This window comes from Caretta caretta, chromosome 21 (assembly GCF_965140235.1).
Source record: "Caretta caretta isolate rCarCar2 chromosome 21, rCarCar1.hap1, whole genome shotgun sequence".
NCBI classification, from domain to species: domain Eukaryota; kingdom Metazoa; phylum Chordata; order Testudines; family Cheloniidae; genus Caretta; species Caretta caretta.
Window position 1 is genome coordinate 8,391,810 of NC_134226.1, and position 18,903 is coordinate 8,410,712.

Consider the following 18,903-nt stretch of genomic DNA (forward strand, 5'->3'; position numbering starts at 1 on the left):
GGCCTATTGATTCAAAAGCAAATCAAATGCTCCTGGGTCCTCTGCTCCCACTCCCAATGCATCCCATAACAAACCCTTCTCCTCACCCACATTGGACACCACAGCACCTTTCACCCAGTAACGCAACATAAATCAGTGTATCCCCCCACATCTAACCCACCCACCCAGCCCCACGTGTCCTGGGACCCCTTCAAAAGCTCAGCTCTAACAGAGGGGCTTTTCTTGTCCAGCGTCTTTGTTTTCTTTTTAGTTGCTTTGTTCTCCATTCTTTGTTCTCCCTTCTTTGGTCCTTTGTGCCAGCTCGCTCTTTGTTCCGATGTCTTTGTTCAGCCTCTGGGTACTCCTCTCTTTGATCCTTTGTTGCTCCCTTCATCTTGGTTCCTTTCTTTCGTTTTTTTTTTTTTTTTTTTTAAGCTTTTGGTTGTTTCCTGCCTCTGCCATTTGCCTGGGTTTTTATCTTTTCTCCTGCCTTGTCCACTTCTCGTGTCACATGGTCTTGGTCCTGATTGTCTTTAAATCCGCATTTGTCTTGTTTCAGTGCCTGGATTTCCCTGCCTTTGTGGTCTTTCTTAAGAATTTATTTAGCAATGATTTTCCCTCACTGTGGAAGGTAGATGAGGATTGCCTGGCTTTAATTAATTAGCATGCGTACTGTTTAGATGCAAGGCATTAGAGAAGTGCAGAGTATTATTGCTAATTATTATTATTGTTATTATTATATTAAGGCTTAGGGAGGATTTAAATACTAGCTAACTGTAGCACAGAGTGCTTGCCTAGCAAAATAATATCAGAAACAGCCAGATTCTCTCTCTCCATGGCTTGTAGAACAAGATCAAATTAACTTGCAAATGTAGATACATGCAGTGTTATTGTAGCCGTGTTGGTCCCAGGATATTAGTGAGACAAGGTGGGTGAGGTCATCTCTTTTATTAAACCTATTCAGAACACTGACACAGCCAGTGAAACCTGAACTAAGCAAAACGAAAAGGAGGACTTGTGGCACCTTAGAGACTAACAAATTTATTTGAGCATAAGCTTTTGTGAGCTACAGGCCTATAAAAACAGTATCACTTTAAGAGTCAAAATATTTTTTTCTACCTGTCAGCACTGCGAATTCCCCACTGAGAAGCAAGCTGGGTTCTTTCTGTCCTGTGCACCTTCCAAGCTCTCACACCTTCACTGTTAAATCTTTAACAAACACATCCTTTATCTAAAAGGTTATTTGGTCAAGGCGTTAAATGGGTATTAACCGAAGTAAACAACCAACAAGAAGTTTTAACAAGTCTCCCCACAAATCCCTTCCCATCTCAGTTGCTCAACTTTCACTCTTGTAATGTCACTCGTTCTCTAGACCTCCATAGTGTCTGTTGAGTAGGTAAGACCTGAATGTCTCATGTAAAAAACAAGCAGAAAGAAAGTGGTTTTCCCTATCCATCATAGAGGAGGAATAAATAAATAAGAACCCATTCCCCCACACCTCCTTTACAGTGGTTGTCTGGGACAAGGAAATATGCTTGTTACGAAAGCTTATGCTCCAATAAATTTGTTAGTCTCTAAGGTGCCACAAGTACTCCTTTTCTTTTTGCGGATATAGACTAACATGGTTGCTACTCTGAAACCTGAACTAAGCAATCATCTTCAACAAGCATATTCCCTTATCCCAAACAACCACTGTAAAAGGGGGGTGGGGGAACGGGTTCTTATTTATGAGAGCTTGGAAGATGCACAGGACTGAAAGAACCCAGCTTGCTTCTCAGTGGAGAATTCGCAGTGCTGACTGGTAGAAAAAAATATTTTGACTCTTGAAGTGATACTGTTTTATAGGCCTGGTTCTCCTCCCCCATGCCCTAGTTTCACACTGATCTGATTCCAATGCCTTCTGTAGAATGACTCCTGATTTACACTGGTTTAGCTCAAATCATAATCAGGCCCTTACATGGACAGCACTGTTCGTGTCTCACTGTCTTTTTTAGAGAACCACTTTCCACTTTAAGAACAGCTGCTAGTTTGTTTTGATTTAAAGTCCCAAATATTTTCCCATGAAAGCATTTTGTCCTGAAGTCTGGTCATGCTGTGAGTACAAATGGGGCAGGAAGTGGCATGGTGCAACACCACTTACTTCAGCATCTCTAGAAAGTCTTGGTTCTCTAACACGGTTGTTACTCTGAAACCTGTTCTCCAGTGCAATGTGAAATCAGGGATTCATCGTTAGTTCGTAGTATGCAAAACCCACCTCCACTGAAACTCCATTTAGCTTACTGCAACAGCAGCTGTTGAACTAAGAAAACAGCCAAATTTAGCAACAGGATGTATCCTTCAGATAACACGATCAATATCAGAAATAAGGCCTTTCAAGTGAAAGCTAAACCCATCTGCTAAAGCTGGGTGTCTTAGGAGATCAGTACTGATATGGGGCTTCTATAGCATTCTCAACACCCTGACTTCTCTTTCCACAAGGTGACGTTTTTTCTGCATGACTTACAGTAGCTTGATGAACCCTCACCAGTTTGTGGCAGCCTAGTTTCATGCAATGTAAGGCTTGTGGTTTTCAAAGTGTGGGATGATCATGAAAAGGGCCAGGGGAGGGAAAGTGACACAAGAAGGTCCCGTGTGAGGTCCAAGAAGGGGAGTGGATGATTTGGAGTGTACGTAGGAACGTTATTTCATGGCTGGGCCCGGTCACAGATTCAGTCCTGGAGACTTGGCTACTTGTTTGTTGAATAAAAGAAGAGAAAACTTCAATACTGTAACCTAATATGCAGCAAAACAGGCCGGCTGTTGCCAAATAGTGATAGACTGGGTCACATCCACGAAGCAGAAAGTGGGGGGCATTATGGGATCCACAGAAGAACAATTTTGTGGGAGATCAAGGAACAGAACCCAGGTGTCCTGAGTCCCAGTCTAGTGCCCTGTGACGAAACACAAGAGGCGGATGAAACAAATCCCCAGAGAGGGAAGGAGAAGGAGGCGCTAGCAGCAAAGAGAGTGACGTTTGCACCATGGGTACAGCTCTCTGCCTGCCTAGCCTGAAAGGCTGCAAAGCGCAGATGTAACGGACCAGGAAGCAGCGGGGGGCGAGGGGGCAAGTTGAGGGACAAAGGCAGGGAGTTTTTCCAAGCCTGCCGGTAGCAAGGCTGACTCCAGCAGGACTTGGGAGGCGTCTCCCGTCAGCGCCAACCAAGTGAAGACGTAAACATTTGAAAGCCACCATTCTGGTTTGCCCAGGTGTGCTTTCCAGGCCACAAGCTGCACTCGGCCAAATGTACAGCTTGGGGAGCGGAGCCAAGAAGGGCAGCGCCTTTCATTCCAAAGGAGTCTCCAAACTGCCTGATGGAGAAAGCAGAAACTACTGACTGGCTTAAACCAATCGCTGCCCGACAGCCACCTCTGGTAAAGGATGCAGCAGCTGCGTGGCAATGCACAGGAACACAGTGGTTTAGCTCAGGAAGTCAAAAATAATACCATGTCCAACTGAAATTGCAAGGTGAGGAGAAGGGAATTTCGGAAGGCAGAAAGTATCCCCTTCCTTGGCATCTGGGCAGGACACTGGGGTTAACACCCATAAACTCGCAAAAAGTGCCACGGGCTCTTTAATGACCACAGTTAGTCAGGGCCTCCATTTTAAACATCCTCCAGATGGGAAGCTTAACGGCACCACAAGCTCCAGCACCCTACTGAAACATGAGGTCGGTATTAGCCATAGCCTTGGTTCAATACTGACTATGATGAGTGCCTCCTACCCCTGAGGGCACAGGGCATTATCCCGAGGGATTGGTTTGATAGTGGCTGAGGCACCAGTTTGGAACTGACCCAGAACAGAGTGCGACCAGCATAGTTATGACAGCGGCTCGCTACCCCTGGCTGAAATCTCCCATGCAGGCAAGGCCAGCTCGCCCATTCCCCATCCCCGCCAGGGAACTCTTAAGACTGTGGGTAGCTGTGTTTCTATAGCCACCTCGCTAGCACTGTCCAGACAGGCGAAAGGAAAAGAACAGGCCAGGAACTGAAAGATGCTCACCCCTGACCCGACAAAACTGGGCCCCCCACGGCATCGGAACAGAAACGGAACCAGCTACGCCGAGCCAAATATTCTCCCCCTTTCCCCGTCCTCAGAAGGGCTGAGCCTGGTTTTATAACCGAGCTGGCACTGGGCAGGGAAGAGCGACCCAAACCCCCCTCATCTTTATATCTGCAACCATGCAAGGAATATTGTTCAGCGCCGCACAAAAGCAACCCTGAAAATAGAAGCGCCGCGGCCAGGCCTGCCAGTGGCTGTGTGAGATAACGTCTACTTGCAAACACTGGTGCCTTTGTGCTGCTGTCACTGCCCCTATTGTTTGGGAGCCGATTGCCTCGGGGATATTGTTCCCTTCTTTTGTCTCAGCCTGGCTCCTTTTTGTTTGACTTTACTTGCCATTTCATTCCTCTCCTTTGTGCTGGGGTTCTCTCTTTTGTCTCTCTCTCTCCATTCTCTGTGTGATTTGTATTTAGCAATTGTTCTCGGCCCATTGGAAACACAATGTACTCAGGGCTCTTTTCTCTCCTCCATTCATTACCTATTCAGGTGGGTTTGGCTGCTGATAGGTACTAAGAGAGGGGCCTGGCCCCACCGCCTGCAGATATGAACCCTCCCAAACTTTGGGGGAACATGGCACCTGGATGTCAGCTATGGTGGGGAAGCTGACTACCACAACCCAGCCATCAGCAGAGTCCCAGATCCAGCAATCCTATATGTACGGAGCTGGATTCAAACCTCCCTAAAGGTGAAGGTTATTGAATAAATAGTCATAGAAGTTTTAAACACTTATCATGTGGTAGCGTCCACTGGCCAATCAATAGGGTGGTATATTGTGCAAGGTGCTGTACAGACATGGAGGGGCGGCCCGGCCAAATCTGAGTAGCGCTGCGACACTGTGCATCAGGGCACAACGCCCAAAGCAGGGAGCCGGGCCCAGCCCTGTGGGACAGGAGCGGCTGCTGCTGGGGGAGAACAGGGCTGGCTCACTATCCAACCCCCCTACACTGAGTCGGAAGAAGTGTGTGTTTGCCTAAGCCAGGGCCCCGTGAGTGATGGACTAATCCACCTGGAAGTAGTGACCCATCTAGACCCTTCCCGTAATCCTCTGGTGGGTCGGGACCAACTGTTTGGGAAGCACCGATCAACAAGATAGGACAAGCTGGAGTGCGCACAGTTCTTAGCCAATCAGGGGTCACTCAGCTGCACAGAAATTCTCAGATGGTCATTTTCATCCGTTGATCGCACAGAACCCCAGAGGGGGACAGCTAGCATTTCCCACATTCTGCAGAGGGCAGAACTGAGCACCGAGACCTGCCCAAGCTTAAACAGCAGGCTCAATGGCAGAAGCAGAACCCAGGTCGGATTCTCAGCCCAGTGCTCTGTCCACTGGGCCAACCTGGGTCCAGGACTTTGATTTGACCCTTTATAGAGATTGGATCTGAATGGTGCCACGGAGCCCTGATGCCAGCCAGGGACACCTGGACCTTTGGATACCAGGGATGCCTCAGATTTCAGGCCATGCTTATCTCTGGATAAAATGGATTCTTGGTCCGAATCATCACAGTCTTCTGTATGCAAGCCAGGACCCAGTGGGGAAGGGATTTTAACAACAGCAAAAATCAGGGACCTAGTTAAATTTCCTTGTGGCAGATTTTCATTGTTGTTTGCCCTCCATCCCCGTCTTCTTTCTGCATTTCCATAGGACCTGAAACAGTACCAGCTCCTCCTGGTGCTTTGCACATTCAAATTCCTGCTGCGGTGCGCGGGACCTGCAGACAGGGCCAATGGGGCAACTGCAACCCGGGTGGCATGTTTCAAGGGAATTCACGCCTGTGCGATGAAAGAAGCAAAAATCACAGCATGGCATTCCCTGGAGCTCTGGCTCCTGGGGACTTTGTAGGTCACTGCCACATCCCCAGAATACTGGATGTTCTGGTACTCCCAGGAACTGTCTCTCTCTCTCCTCCCACCCCACCAGTGTGACCTCACACACATGGTGCGTGCAAGGTCAGACCGGCCGGGGTGGCACGGCGTGCTCTTCAAAACGGCATCCCCCGTCCGCCATCCTGGACAAAACCACATCTGGTGTTGTCTCAGTAGTGGACAGGGGACAAAACCATGGGAAAAGAGGGCTGTCCAGCTTCAAACAGGACGAACGGCCTGGCAGCGCAGAGTAAGGGGGCTGCGGTGCTGGGATGGGGGACTCCGGGGGTTTTGCAGTCCACGAGCATCTTGCCCCTACAATTTCTGCTCTAAAGCCCTCTGGCACTTTTTGCTCCAGCTACCTGACCTGGTGAAACTCCCTCGGCACGCACGGCGCTGTAGCAGTGCCCCCCTGAAGCCCCATCCCTGCTCTCCCTTGCCTACCAAGTCCCCTTGCCCCTCTCCCGTGGCTCTGTCACCAGCACCGGCTTTGCTTGCCCCTCCACAGAGGGCAGCAGGCATGTGGGAGAAGAGTCCGTGTTATAACAGCCTCTCCCTCATCATCAAGAACATGAGGCATCAGCAACCCTAGAGGGACCACAGCTACAGTGAAAGCAAACAATGGCCAGCCCCAGAGACAACAACGCCCCATTGTCCTCCAGGGTGGGGAGGGACGGGATTACTTAATAGGACTTTTCCATTGCTAGTAATGAAACCATCACAATAAAAGACCAGCTAGAGGCTGCTTCCTTCTCCTCTGAGGGACATCTTGCTACAGTTGGGGTGCACGTGTGTCAGCCGGGGCATCCAGGACAAATCAGAGCCTGGGAGGTTCTATGGGGACAGCATGAGCTCCCGAATACAGACAGCAGCAGGGATACAGGGCATTGCTGCAGGGGGTGGGCCCGGGAATGAACGAAGCAGACTGTGGGCTATTGTTTCATTGTTATGGCTTCAAAGGACAATGGAGCATTGTCGTCTCTGGGGATCCCATTGTTTGCTTTCACTGCAGAGCCCAGCCACATGGTAGACGGAGGTTTCCTGAGGGCCAGGCAGGCTCTGTGAGGGGGATGCGGAATAAGGAGGCAGGCACATTTTCCAGAGTATGATCTGAGTGTGTGTGCACATGTGTATGCATGCCAGAGCACCAGAGTGCAGGGGCAAGCGTGCCAAGGCAGGTAGTCCATGGCAGTGTGAATGAGTGAGATTTTTATGTCCCCTCCCACCCATTGCAAAATCCTTCCTTCCTAGCAAGGGTGAGACACCCTAAAAGCTGCTCACAAATTAACCCCCCAGCCAGGGAATGGTTCTACCACCAGGGGAGACTGCAGCCGATGAGTGTGGGGACCAAAGAAAAGGCGGAAGCCCCTTTGAAATTGCTCCTGCTTGTTCCTTACCCTTGGTGACTGGCAGGGGGTCCGCTCCCCACCTCCCTCACCGCAGTGAGTTTGGCCAGGCACCAAAGCAAACACCCACAGACATGCAAATGGTGCCCTTTGCATTGAAGGCCTGTTAAAGGAGGGGACTGGATACCCCTGTGATAGAGACACTTTCAGTTCCCTCACAGCCCGCAGGAGATTAACCCCTTCCAGGAGCAGGGCTGGCAGTTTCCAAGGGACCGCCAGGAAGTGAAAGGGATTTGGGCACCTTTCAGAAATGCTGAGAAACAGAGGGTCCAGGCTGCACTCTGCACTTCATTACACCTTTGATCTCAGGGCGGGGTGGAGACACCCTGCGTGACCAGGAGCAGAATCTGGTCCTCTGCATACAACCCAAACCCAGTCCCTAAAGATCACAGAGCCTCCTGCCATGAGCTGTAAAGGAACAGACGTGTGAAAAAGACTCATTTCCTGCCCTGAATAGATTCCTGCCAGGCCTCTGCTCCCCAGGAAGCAGGGTAACAGCTTGGAAGGAAGTGCCCAGGCCCATCGACACCAGGAAGTAAGGAGTAACTCAGAGCAAGCGAACATCCAGGGGAACCCCGGCTGGCTTGCACTTGAGGTCACTCCTCGCACTTGCCCTGAGCATCTTCATGCTCCCAGCTGGGAAGAGAACAAATGGATGCAAAGATGGAGCCAGCAGAAACAGCAGGTGGAAAGAAAGAGGAGAGAGAGCAGTTATTTTTCACGCTTACTGCGAAGTATCAGAGCCTAGTGACTAAAGCAATGGGGCTGGGAATCAGGACTCCCAGCTAGTGTGAGATTTTGCCAACTCACTGTAAAACAGGAAGCTTTTAAGCACATTCGGGCAGCACACCGGGCCCCCTGGATGAATGGCGCAAGAACAAAGGCTGATTATTATTTGGAGGAAGAGAGTTTGAGAAGCACAGATTGCCCCAATACACCCCCCAGGGCCAGATCTTGATCTCCTACCACATGGGGCATTTAGTACCTTAGCCTCGAGCAGTGCCGTTGAGAAGTAAGGCACTATGCCATGGAACTAAGGGGATCAGAATCTGGCCCTGTGGGGTACATTACGGTGATACCGGCTTCTCCATCCCTCCTCCTCCAAATAATAATAGTCTTTTTGCCCTGCTGTAGCACCTACCACACACAGTGCGAGACAGCCCCTGCCCTGGCGAGCTTGTGCTCTACACAGCTAAGACAAAGAAGGGCTGAACAGATCATTATCCGCATTTTACATATGGGGAACTGAGGCCCAGAGAGATGGAGTGACTTGCCCAAGCCCACACATGCAGGCTGTGGCAGAGCCGCAAGCTCTATCCAGATCTCCTGAGTCTCAGCCCAGTGCCTTCACCACAAGGCTATCCTTTCCCCCCAATGACCTGCGACTGAGCTTGCTCAGTGCCACTATCAGCTGTCTCAGGGAAGTGCCCAGCATCAGACTGGCTGCACTGAAGGGTGCTGGACTAGGCCTGTCTGACTGTGGTCTCCCAGCGACCCTCATGAAAACCAGATGCCTCTCTCTTGGGGCTACCCCAGGGAGCCTGTGTCCGGGAAGGTCTGAAAAGAGGGAGTTCTGCCAGAGAAGGAGTTTCCTGGTGGCACCAGGCTACCCTCAGCAGATGTAAAGCAGCGCAGCTCCGTTGATTCTGGTGGAACCATGTCCCCTTACACCTGCTTCAGAGTTTTCCCCTGGCGCCTCTTCTAATCTGGTACAAAAGCTGCTGAAGACCAATCCACCTGGAGCACGTCCCAGAAAGGGGCCTTTGCCCTATCTATAGCCCCAGCCTCACCCAGGAGGAGAAAGGAGGAAACGGTCCTGGTCGCTTGCCTCCTGTTTGCACAGCATCCCCAGCTGAGGGCCTATTTGCATTGCTCTTTCCTATGTAAAAACCTGAGCCCTATGCAAAGGGGTGAAAATAAACACAGGAGCAATTTTCTGTCTCCACCCCGAAAGGCTCAAAAGTCCCTCCAGGGACTCAAGATACTCCAGTGATGAGCAGAGGACAAAAACCTGAACAGAACAGAACAGGCGGGGGCCGATCACAGAGTGAGGACTGCCTCTCATCCTGTACAGCAGCCCCCGAGCAGGATGGCCCTGGATTGATCATCACCAGGATCCCTCCTGGCCTACGAATCAGTGAGAGAAAACTGCCCTCCTTGCAGACATCATTTTGCCATCAGCCTGGTCACAACTGCAGGGGAAGGGGAGACGCTCAGCCGTGGCTGTGAGAAGCAGGATGAGGGGACAGAGCAGCGAATCTATAAACTTGAGGGGGAAGAGGGAACATCAGGTCTTGTGAAACTCGATCAACCTGGGATGGCCTCATTGCCTTGCCTTGTAACATATACCCCCAGCCTCCCACACACTTCAGAGACAGACTCCGGGCAACAATAGGCCCCATCGGATTGGAACATACATGGCATTCCAGGTAACACACATACAGACCCCCCGAGGTACTCCATCCCCCACTGCAGCCAAGGGGCCCTTTTAGAGGAGCTGGGTAACACAGCCATAAACAAAAGCCACCAGCCCCCACCACCGCACACACTGCCAAAACAACAGCTCTTCGGTGACTCGCTGCCCACTAATGAGCTGAGATGTGGAACTGCACGTTCAGATTCTCAGTCCTGGACTCCTTCCCTGGACCTTGCCTAGGTGCCTGGTCATCCACCTTCCATCCCCACTAACTTCCATGAGTGCAGACAGCGCCCTGCACCTTGCAGCACCAGCCCCTTCGCACTGGGATCACGATACAGATGAGAACACAGGGAGTCCTCTCCCCTGCGCTTACCTTGGGTGGGGAGCAGATGCTCCCACAAAGCCTGGAGACAGGAAGGCATGTGTTTGGGAGTGCTTAGGTAGGCCCCCCCTTAGGGAGCAGGCACAGCCTGCAACCCCATCTATATAGTGACCTGAGGTAGGGCTAGCATCATTGCTCCACCCACCACACACCTAGGCCCACCTATTGCTGGAGAGAAGGTGTCTGGGGCTGGCTCCACGGGCAGAGTGAAGCCCCCTAGTGACACAGACAGGAGGGCGCTGTGAAGGAAACAACAATAAAGGCCATGCACAATAAGCCCCTAGGGTCACTCTGGTGTTGGAGGGAAGTTGGACTTTCCAGGCCCTGCTGATTGATCTGGCAGGGTGGAGGCTGTAACTGACGTGTTTATGACCCATGGGACCGATCCTGCCACCTTTGTTCCCCAAAATAACCTTAGAGATGTGAATGTGCTTCTCCTAGGGGTTAGTGTAGTCTATAGGAATGGGGCAGTATCCCTCCATTAGATAATTTGGGATTCTCTAGTGGGCCTCTGTCTCCTATTGCAAAAGCCATCAGAAGCTAACAGGGCAGCAGTGTACTTACCTAGCTAGGCCTTGTAGCTTTGTCTAGCGTCAGTAAATACAGGTCTTGGGAACCAAATGGTGTCCGTATGGTTTCCTCACATTCTCAGTGTTGCGTAGAAAGCAAAAAGTTTGGGGGATCACGTCTGGCTGGCTCTACGAACTGGATCCAACTCTGCAAGCAAACACAACAGCTCCGGTGGGTGTCCTTAAAATGTCACTGTTTACCATCTCCTGGGGCCAGATTTTTCCAAAAAGCTCAGCCCCCACAGCTGGGTCTGAATTTGCCAATGTGCTGAATGAGCTCTTCCGAAAAACCACCTAACAACTTGTTTCAGTGCGTTCTCAGGGGGCTGAACCTTTCTGAAAATTCCAGCCATAGTTCTTCTGTTTGCCGGGCTGGTCTCTGTACTTAGCATGGGGGCCGCTGCAAACAGCGTAGCCAGTTTAGGAGTGTCCGCTGGAGACAAATGCCCGGTTTATAGTGGTGTCCACTGTGCTATGCATGCTGTTCACATACAGCCATACGCATCTGTGCCTCTCTCCCTGGGAAAGCAGGTAGCAAGCATATGCCCCTACCTTTATGGAAATGTCCCAGAGGATCTGTAACTTCTGCGTGGTCAGCCCATTGCATCTGGGCAGAACCTCTACTAATGTATTATTATTAAGCATTTATATTATAGCAATGCCTATCCGGATCAGGTCTTGTTGCGCTAGGTGCTCCACAAACACAAAGAGACATTGTTTTGTTTGTTTAAAGGAAAGGAACACACTTTCAGCTAAGAAAATTAGTAAGCCCCTAATTCTGCCATTATTCACAGCAATCCCACTGTCATTGGGGTGAAAATCAGGGCAGAATCTGCCTCAAAATTGCTTATAACTCTAGTTTCAAAGGAGGAATTTCCTTCAGAATTAGTATGATCAGAAGTTAAGGGATGCAGTGTGGGGAAGGGGCTAGACCTGACACTCAGAGTCAGGACATCTGACTTCTAACCCTGCCACTGACTCACTGGTTGACCTGGGGCAAATCCCTTCCTCTCGCTCCATGCCTCGGTTTCCCCCTCTTTAAAATGGGGCTAGTGATACTTGATCACTTTTGTAAGGCACATCAAGATCTATGAATGAAAAGCGTGATAGGAGTCAATCATCATGTCAGCTTAAAAAAATATTTTTAAGGGAAATTTCGGTTCACAGCCCGGTAGCTTTATGTTTCAGAACCTCTGGTATTTTGTCTTCTTGAATTACCCTGTCCTCTGAACGTTGAGTATAATCTGAGCCATTAGTTAATTGTTTGCTAGCCGGTATGTGATTGACACTATTGCATGAATGCAACACATCGATCGGCCCAGGGTACTAACATGAGATGGCAGAGCGTGCCCTGTAGCAGATGTTCTTTAATGGTCGTGGCAAAGGTGCTGCATGCACACAGAACTCTCTCTCTCCTGTTTAAGTACAGTACAGTTTCCTCTCTGATAAAGAGTTCCTGCCGCAGCCCCCCCTTTTGCCTCACACTCCAAACCCATGCATGCCTCACCACGCACCCAGTTCGAAGCCCAGCATGGGGCTCTGATACGATCTCACTTCCTAGACATGAATATTAGCTCTGCTGCTGATTTATGATAAAGGGATAAGCCTCCGAGACACTGTTCGGGGGGAGTGTTTTGAGACATGCTGTGATGTGCCCCAATCAAGAATAAAGCCTTTGAAAGACGAGCGGATGCTGCTGCCTGCTGCGACCTTGACTTAAAAGGCCATCTTCACTAGGAGCCTGGTACCCGCCGATGATGCCTTATGAATCCCGCTCAGCCATCTGCACCTGGGCAAGCAGGGGTAGCCTAGAGCTCTGCTCCGTGGTGCAGCAGCTGCAGGGGACGAGCCCCGAAATTTGGAAGGAAAGGAGAGAGCGGTAGCAGTTCTGTAGTTACCACTATCCATGAGACATCTGAGCAGGACACAGCTCAGCTCAGTTCCAAAGCACCAGCTTCGTACTGTTCAATAGCCACTGCTCTCAGTGGGCAAACACAACAGAGAAGCCAAAGTTCCCTTCTCACTGACACTGGTGCAGCTCCAGGGCCTGGCACAGGTATAACGGAGAGGTCTGTGCAGCACAGAGGGGGCAGTGTGGACCGCCCTAGAAAGCTTTGATTTATTTACAGAGCAAATGCGTTACCCGCCGGCAGCAAAGCTGGAGTAACAGGAATACACTGCTCCTCACGGCACTTTTTAGCCTAGGACCTCCGAGTTCTTTATCAACCATTATGAAAGCCCCTGGGCAGAGAGAAATATTTACGGTTTGGGGAACTGAAGAACAGATGTTAAGGGCAGAATTTTCCAGTGCGTTTGGAAAACCTGGACTTGTCCCCATGGCATCTGCTTGTTGCTAGGTACTTTTGAGACTCTGGTTAGTGCTCCTCCATGAACACAATAAAGGACACGTACAAAAGGCTAGATTGGCCTAAGACAGTGCACTGCAGTCTCTTGTTCTAGCTTTGGTTCACCACATCTCTGTCCCACAGCATCCAGGTAGATGGGAGTCAGAAATGTTGAGTGGAAAGGTAATTGCGGTGGGCACAGAAGTCCATTTTTGTTGCTGCCCAGATGGCCTCCCTGCTATAAGAATCAGCTGGTGTTAGCACCCACGGTAGTGCAGGAGAGCGATCAGTACAGGTGACGCTTAGGACTCCAGACTTCAAGCCCAAGCTGCGGGAGGGAATGAGGTTTCTTGGCTAGAGCAGGCGACTGAGGTCCCCCAAGTTTGAGTCCCACCCTTGCAGGGGCCTGGGAGTCAGGTGCAGCCACTGACTTGCTACCACTCCTTGGGCCAAGTCCCACAGTAGCTCCATGGTTCTTTTGGAAGCTAGAGTTAACGTTCACCTCCCCGCCGGGTCTTGGGAGGCTCAGTGAACTAACATTTGATCCGTGCATCAAAGGGCTTATGTGAACGTGAAGCGTCGGAGCAGGGCATGGCCGTTCCTCTTGCCGGTGTGGCTGAGAGGAAGCAACATGCCCTTGACTTGTTTTCCCAAGAAATGCTGCAGCCAGGGTAATTTTGCTCTGGTGGGTGTGAATGTCAAAGTACATGACACAGGAAGGAGACTGCACTGTCCACCTTCCATCCTGGCCAGCTTTCGGGGCAGGTTGCCTGTGCTAATAAACTTTGCTGAATCTGGCCTTTTAGCATCCTGCAGTCAGAGTGCTTGGGCCGGGGGCTTGACAGAAGGAAAGGGGGAAACAGTGGCCAAGGCCATCATAAAGGCCCCAATAAACTTCCCCAGGCATGATATTTACCATAGTTTTGATGAAAAGTGACCTATTCTCCCTACTGTTTTAACCCAGGTCCCCCGGTCTATCCAGCCACAGAGTGGCGTCACTAACGACTTCCGCTGCCCCTTTCTTTGGGACAACGAGCCCATATTGGGAGCAGAAATCAGGCCTCTGGGTTTGCAGCAAGGCAAAGCAGCATGAGTCAGGCCCTAGGACACAACACATGGGGCTTTCAGGAATCATCATTGCAACGTGCATCATGGCTGGGACAGGCCAGACTGCTGCACAGAGCACTGGCCCAGACCCTTCAGGATCCTTTCTGACCTTCTGATGCCAACCCAGTTTCTAAACCCATTGATTCTTCTTCCCAAGGCGGCTGTCGGTGTAAATGGTGGCGCTAACCCAAGATCAGCAGGCAGCCAGCCAGCCACACAAAGCCTCTGCCTTTGTACCTTGGGGTTGAGCCCACTGCAAGCAGCACCACATGCACTCTGACCCAGAGAGCCCACTGGCATGGTGCTCCGGCATTCATTTCCTGGCTTCAAATATGAGCATATGGACAACAAGCAATTACTCTAGGAAACAACCCTGAGTCTTTCCGCTGATGCTAATGAGATTTTTAGCATCCAAACGGCTCATGAGTTTGTTTTCAGCCACATACGAAAGCCTCTGTGCAAATCCAGGGATCATATCAAAGAGCCACAGTGAAACTCACTTTAAACAACCATCTAGGCAAAGAATGACCCACTGAGAGTCTGTGCGAAAATAAAGCTTATGCTTCACACAAATGACAACGCCGCCCCCCCCCCCCCATCCCATGGCAGACAGATTTAATTTTGACTTACATGGGGCAGGAAAACGTTTGTCCCAGTGGAGTCTCTTGGAAAAAAGCAGCGTTTAAAGTGGAAGAACCGTAAGTATAGTGCCACTAGAGATACTAGATGAAAACACAGAGCTTTCCACAGAAACCATGTTCCTAAAAGGAACAAACTTCCCCTGAGTCAAGGGGTTAAATAGAAATTTAAGGGGGGCAGTAGAAATTGGGAACAAGAAGGTCTGTTAAATGAAGATGCCGTCTGTCCACCGAAGCCCCTTGTAATCACAGAAGGGAGCAAAGATCTTGCAAACAAGAGCCCGTTAAAGGAACGGTCCGTGTTAGGGTAATCGAGTTTAGACCATGAAATGGAAGGGTTGGAATGCTTTTGATTTCATTACTTCAGTACACAGGACCATAGCCATGGATAAAACAAGGGCACTCACATTTAACCTGAACCTGTGCCACCTTCATCTTTAATAAAAACACACTGCCCGAGTGTTTGGCAGGAAATGTGGCTCCAGGTTGCCGGGAGCAGGCTGTAATTTGTTCTGTAAAGTCAATGCTGTAGTCTCAGATGTTAAATTCCGTGGGGCAGAGACCACCTCTCAATTAGCTTGTAACAGGCCACCTACATTCCTAGCGCTGAACTATTTGCTTCCAACACATAAAGATTGGGAATGCTGTTTCTACAAAGGGACCAGGCTGTTTGAGGTCGGCTCTTGGATTTTTCTACACCTCCTGGTGTAGAAGTGAGCTCTGGTTGGGGCAAGAAAAGTTTCTCTGACAAATTCCACTCCCAGCACTTTTCTACCTAGAGATTTGTGTGCTCTGTAGCACCGCAATTGCTCCATGCAGTGGGGCATTCAACTGCAATAATCCCTCAACCCCACCACACTCAGGGTTAACTGTACATTTCAGGAACCTTACCACCACTCAGTGCATCCTCCTCAGAAGGCGTCTGTACCCACCTCTGCTCGGTGGAAAGGAATTTGCACGTTATGGAAAAACACAGCTTGCAAAGCAAACACAACAGGTTTCAGGAGAGCGGAAAGCCAAGCAAAAGGAGCCCTCTAAACACAGAGCCCGATTGTAAGAGTTCACTCTACCTTACTCCTTCTGCCTGCCACTCGCTCAGTCAAAAACAGACCCTTCCGTTCTTCCTCCTACTCTGAGGCAGGGCTATGTCAGTTCTCAGGGAACACAGGCATCGTAGAAGGTGCAGGGGTGAGAAATAGGCAGGCCTGCTTGTTGGCTATTGTACTGAATAAGAACGGTCCCCCACTCTACAGCCCAGCTTTATCTTTCTTCCAGGTTGTTTTGGAGCCAGTACAGGCGTATGAATGCTGGAGAACTCTATGTTCCAGCAGAGGCTTACGACACTTTGCAATCGTGGTGGATGGTGTTGCTAGGGGCAGCAGCGCCCTCTGTAGTCCAAGACTGTGGCCACGTTTCAACCTGCAGGTTTTCCCCTCAAGAGCTCAATCTCACTTTGAGATAGATATTCTCCCAATTCATTTCTACAAGAGCTCAAAGCACTTTACAATTATACCTCACTCCACCCCTTGAGGAAGGGAAGTACTATGGACTTCTATTTTAGAGAGGGGGAAACTGAGGCACAACATGGAGACGTGACTTGCCCAAAGTCATCAGCAAGTGAGCTAGCAGACCCAAAAATAAATCACAGAACCCCAGACACGCAATCTAGTACTCTGTGACACAGACACCACCCTGTTGCTGTGTACAGCTCTTGGTTTAAAAGGTTAGAAGAGGGGTTTGGAATTAACATACAATGAAAAAAACAAGGTACAATTGTGAAGACTTGTACCATTCTCACAGATGGGGAGAAGTCAGTGCTCTATTCATAACGACAGGTGAGTATTTCACTAGTGCTTTAGAAGCCCCACTCACGGACCAGATCCCCATTGTGCTAGTCCCTGCCCTATGTGCAGACAAGCTTATGCTCCAATACAGGGTTTCTGCATCTTTCACAGCTTCCCTCTGAGGAAGCTGCTAATTACCCCTGCAGCTCACTTACAATACAGTCTATTTTGGTAGACTGTTTAACATCAGCTATGACATGCCTTATGGTTAGTCTAAACTTCCTTCCACTCATCATTGGACGACTGCAAATGAATTTAACATACAGGATCAGTCTGATAGCATCAAGCAGTGGAGGAGCTGTATGCAGCGCTGAGAGCATCCTGAAACGTGTGATTTGGAGCAGGAAGCAGCACGGCTGGTAACAGAGAGCTATTTCTCCTACCAGTCTACATCTGTGCAACAGCAACTGGAAAGGGACAGACCCCCTTATGAGCACGGAGACATTTTTTATTTCATTGACCTTATGTTCATTGGACTCATGGCATGCATCTTTACTCTCTCCCCCCTCTAGTAAATATCCTTTTCTGATCTCCACATTTCTCACTGCCCTTTTATCCTTCTATGACATTTTCCTCACATATTTGGAGAGAAAAAGTATTGCTTCAGAAACACGGAGCTGAAATATTTTAGGCATAAGGATGAGTCTCAAGGCCATGATTTGCCTTTGCACCTGCATCTAGTTAATCAGGTGGAATTTGCAGGCACCGTGAGGTATCATAAATACCCAGCAATTGTAGCCCCATCACTATTAATCGAGAGAATCCCGTAGTTATTTACTGCTCTGTAAAACTTCAGTGAGCATCTTGAGGATCCACGTAAAGCAGACACAGGGGAACCCAGTGACTATTCTATGCCTTCCATACGTAGTCCTTGGCAATGTTTAACTGCGTTCATCCACAGATGGTCTAACATTTGTGTCAGCACAAGACATGTACCTTTCTGTTGCTGTTTGTGCAGAACGCTTTGGAACTCATGAAAACAGATACAAAAATACCAATTCTTTTGTTAGCAGGTAGTATGCCTGATTTTGTTTCAGCTACAATATTGTGATAACATGTCCCATTCGATCATCATAGCTTTAAGCCTGGTAAGAGGTGTTACAATTTCTCTGCAGAATAGCTCAGTGAAATGGGTGAAAGTGCACCGGGTTACCTACGCTGGAACTGCATCTAAATTCTTTCAGATGCAAACAAGATAGACAAATAATTGTACACAATCCAGAAAAGCCCGAGCTGCTGTATTTCTGCATGTCTGGGATGAATAATGAGAGAGAGAGAGAGAGAGAGAGAGAAAAGTAGCTGACAGCAGCAGCAACAACAAAAAATATGTGGGTTTTATTTTTTTTAAACTTGAAAGGGAGAACATTTTTTCCCAACGGTCCCTTCCGTAGACTGGACCAAAATAGATTACAGGTATTTTAACTGTCCACTGTTGAACTGCATGTGTTAGATTTCCATGAACAGGGGAGATTTTTTTTCTTCTGAATTTCTCTGAATTCACTGGTTTGCAGGATAATAGCTATATGCAAAACTATGTTTTGAAAACTGAATGCTGACTAAATTACTCCAGTCTAAACGATTGTTACTGTAGCCCTCAAATCAATACGTGTGTCTTCACAGCACCAAGACATCCTCCATCAAAGCGGTATCAAATCTACACATATGGCTGCAACTACATTTCTTTTGTTTTAATTGAAAAAGGAGCAGAAGGGGTCTAATAGTGGTATGTAAGCCAGGAAGCATATAGGAGTAAAAGAAAATGCATCCATCTCACAGTTCCCCGAGCAAACCATCCAGGAGATCCCCATACAGACAGCACATTACTCCCAAATTAAAAATTGAAGAAAATATTAAAAACCCAAACATCTCAGATATTTCCAAATTGTTTAGTGACCTGACCACAGGAACTCTCGAGTTTTAATCCTGGCTCTGACACTGACTCCCTCTCTGTGATCTTGGGTCAACTACTTAGCCTCTCTGCTTAAATTTCCCCAATCAAATACGAGGATAATACTTAATTACATTGACAAGTGTGAGGATTGAGCATTGTTTGCTAAATGCTTTGATTAAATTCCTGGAGTCCTTCCCAGCATATTAACATACTTAACTGTAGAAATAATCCTTTACCAACAAGTACTTCTGTATAGATTCTCAAGAAATTTTATACTGTTTTATCAGTTAAAAGCTCTCTTCACGCAACTGAGATATGTTGGTAGAGAATAGTAATGCTAAGTTCCTAGACAAATTCCATC

General features: G+C 48.9%; 1 protein-coding gene across 4 annotated transcripts in view; it reads right to left on the reverse strand.

The window, feature by feature from the left end:
• Positions 1-16,124, reverse strand: part of SOX13 (SRY-box transcription factor 13) — a 93,547-nt gene extending 77,423 nt beyond the window's left edge. The window contains exons 1-2 of one of the 4 annotated variants that reach the window (XM_048826323.2): positions 15,878-16,124; positions 10,713-10,865 (exon numbers count right to left, since the gene is read on the reverse strand). The gene's annotated coding sequence lies outside the window, so the exon portion shown is untranslated. Of the gene's footprint in view, positions 1-10,139; positions 10,163-10,712; positions 10,866-15,877 lie in introns of those variants that run through there. The other 3 variants (XM_048826322.2, XM_075121876.1, XM_075121877.1) reach the window with 3 other exon arrangements.
• Positions 16,125-18,903: the final 2,779 nt, after the last annotated feature.